This window comes from Octopus bimaculoides, chromosome 3 (genome assembly GCF_001194135.2).
Source record: "Octopus bimaculoides isolate UCB-OBI-ISO-001 chromosome 3, ASM119413v2, whole genome shotgun sequence".
NCBI classification, from domain to species: Eukaryota; Metazoa; Mollusca; class Cephalopoda; order Octopoda; family Octopodidae; genus Octopus; species Octopus bimaculoides.
In genome coordinates, this window is record NC_068983.1 from 54,835,449 (window position 1) to 54,839,015 (window position 3,567).

The window sequence follows — 3,567 nt, forward strand, 5'->3', positions numbered from 1 at the left end:
TAGGAACTTATCAGCAACCCCTTGTATGGTACCATTTTAATTTTGTGTTGTAATTATCATCATCATCGTTTAACGTCTGCCTTCCATGCTGGCATGGGTTGGACGATTTGACTGAGGACTGGTGAACCAGAAGGCTGCACCAGGCTCCAATCTGATCTGTCAGAGAGTGTAGTGGTTGCTTTTATGTGCCTCCGGCATGAGGGCCAGTCAGGCGGTACTGGCAATGGCCATGCTCAAATGGTGTTTTTTACGTGCCACCTGCACAGGAGCCACTCCAGCGGCACTGGCAACGACCTCGCTTGAATGCTTTTTGGCAACGACCTCGCACGACACATATTTGTTTTTGTTTCTACTTAATCAACAAATATTAAAATGCACAAGGAATCTCAAATTATACAGATTGGCCAAAAGTCACCTGACAGCAAATCAAAACCATTTAATTCCAAGATTCATTTATGTTTCCCAACTGAATGAATTTAGTAAAAGCATCATGAAAATTGTTCAAACTGAAGTCCATCTTGTGCAACACATTTTTCTATTCAAGTCAATACAAAATTACATATAGTTATCATCATCATCATCATCATCATCATTTAACATGTTTTCGATGCTGGCATGGGTTGGATGGTTTGATTGAGGCCTGGAGAGCCAGCAGCTGCACCAGGCACCAATCTGATCTGGTAATGTTTCTACAGCTGGATGCCTTTCCTAATGCCAACCACTCTAAGAGTGTAATGGGTGCTTTTTACATGCCACCAGCACAGGGGCCAGTCATGCGGTCCTGGAATCGATCATATTTGGATAGTGCTTTTATGTGCCACTGGTATGGGAGCCAGTCGTAGTACTGGCATCGCCCACATTCAGATGGTGCTTTTTACATGCCACCGGCATGGGGGCTAGTCAGGCGGTCCTGGCATCGATCATGTTCGGATAGTGCTTTTTACGTGCTACTGGTACGGGAGCCAGTCAGTGGGTACTGGCATCGGCCATGTTCAGATGGAGCTTTTTATATGCCACTAGAGAGGAAGCCAGTCGGGGGGGGGGGGCACTGGCCACAGCTACGATTATGGAATTTTGATTTACTGTCAGGTGACTTTTGGCCAACCCCGTCTGTATGATTTTTCTCATTCAAAGTAAAGCTTCTACCTGCATACACTTGATTACTGGAATACATAGACAGATATGCCTGATAATGACACACCTTGGATTAAACAGATTGGCTGCTTGTTTCTCTGGGAGTCTTCAAATTGATGTAGAATTCCTCTGATGAGAATCCAATAAGATTTGATAATTGATTTACGTTCTTCATTTTTTTCAGTCTACAGAGAAACAACTAAATAAACTCCATTTATAAATTTACTATATAGGTTATGTATATATATATGTGTGTGTGTCTGTGTTTATTTAATGTGTTAGGGCATTGTGCTCACAATTGCTAGATCATTGGTTCAATTCCTGTACTAGGTCGCATGTTGTGTTCTTGAACAAAACGCTTCATTTCATGCTGCCCCGGTCTACTCAACTGTAAATGGGTAACCTTGTAACAGTATAGCCTCTAATCAAGAGGAAATGTTGGCCTGCTTGTCTAGCCAGTGAGGTGGTGTCATTCAGAAGCTAAAACAATGGTTGGTGTTTGGAAGGGCATCTGGCTGTAAAAACCTTGCCAAAACTGACCCTGCATGTGCTTATGCCATGTAAAAAGCACTAAGCCCATTCTGATGAGTGGTTGGCATTAAGAAGGGCATCCAGCTGCAAAAATCCTGCCAAAGGAATCTGGTTCAAGCTTCTGCCTGGCCAGCTCCTGTCAAAGCGTCTCACCCATGCCAGCATGGAAGGCGGACATTAAATGATGATGATGATGTATAATTTGTTCAACACATGCTGCCAGCATAGAACACAGATCCTAAATGAAGATGATGTTGATGAAAAGTGTTTGTGTTTCCTTGTCTTGACATTGTGTTAGTTGTGAAGAAAAAGTATCCCTCTCGTATAAGTGGTGTTATTTATTTCCAGATTTCCCTGAAAATGTGTCCAATCAAGGTAAATATTACCTTACTTGGATTGGAAACGGATAGGGGTTGGTCATGAGAAGGACCATTTTGATACCAACCCAGCTGAAACCACCTCTGGTTCTGTAGTACAAATATCTTGTTTCCATAAGTTTTGAATTAAAATCTTCCACCAAACCTTAGTTGCAATTTATGTTCCTAACACAAGCTTAATGATAACTAAGTTATTTTACTAAATTCTTATATTTAGAATTAATTGAAAGAAACACAGAGCACCTCAACAGAAATATGGTAACAAAAGGGTTAAAATATATAATAGAGAAACAATTCTTAACCCTTTCGATACCAGCCCGGCAGAAACTGCCTCTGGTTCTGTAGTACAAATGTCTTGTTTTCATTAGTTCTGAATTAAAATCTTCCACCAAACCTTAGTTGCAATTTATGTTCCTAACAGTAGCTGAATGATAACTAAGTTATTTTACTAAATTCTTTGTTATATTTAAAATTAATTGAAAGAAACAAAGAGCATCTCAAAATAAATATGGTAATAAAAGGGAAATGTGGCCATTAAAATCATGATGATAATGATGTATATTTAAGTACAAAGTTTAGGGAGAGGGCTTAGACATGGATGTTATTTGGATTTCAGCAGAGCCATTGGCAAAATGATCACGACATTCTACTTTTAAAACTGTCCAACATTGGAATCCATGGAAGGCTGTTTCACTGGTGCAATTAATAGAATCCAGCATTCTGGGATTGATGGAATCTATTGAAGCCCACCAAAAGTCTCCATTGGTGTCCCCCAAGGGACTGTGTTGGATCCACTTCTCTTCATAGAGCATGTAAATAACATCTGTAGCATGATAAAATAAAACTATTTGCAGATGACGCCAAGCTTCAAAAGATTATCTCTGGAGTAGAAGACCAAGACAAACTTGAGTGTGCAGAAGTTGTGTTAGGCAGTCTCTCGGCCACAAATATAGCCATGCTGGTTGGAATTTAGGAGATTGTTACTCTCCAGGAAGCCATTTATTCCTTAACACATCACCCTTTCAAATATTTAGTTGATGCAAGAAGGGAGTGAGATTGAGCGATAGTTAACTGCAAGAGACCTGTTTCCGTTTTTGAAAACTGGGGCGGTAGATTGGATGAAGGTCTGTTTTGGTAAGTAACCTGTGTCTAGTGATTTTCTCCAGAGATTAGTTGGAGGGGATGCAAAATGGTGCCTGTGTTCCTACAGGAGACTAGCAAGGGGATCTATTTGGATCTACTGCAGAGTGAGGTTTAGTTTCATTTGTTGCTGCAATGATGTCTGAGGCACTGAGAGTTATGTGAGAAATAACATAGGGAGCTGACTTCATTGAAGTTCCCTAAGTCACCCCACTCTCTCTCTATGTGCGTGTATATAATTATATATACACATCATCATCGTTTAACGTCCGCTTTCCATGCTAGCATGGGTTGGACGATTTGACTGAGGACTGGTGAAACCGGATGGCAACACCAGGCTCCAGTCTGATTTGGCAGAGTTTCTACAGCTGGATGCCCTTCCTAA

The 3,567-nt window shown here is 40.8% G+C and overlaps 1 protein-coding gene across 4 annotated transcripts in view; it reads left to right on the forward strand.

Annotated features, from left to right (window-relative positions):
- The window catches only part of LOC106879863 (dual 3',5'-cyclic-AMP and -GMP phosphodiesterase 11), a 237,486-nt gene that overhangs the window by 7,352 nt on the left and 226,567 nt on the right, over positions 1–3,567 (forward strand). The gene's annotated exons all lie outside the window — the stretch shown is intronic.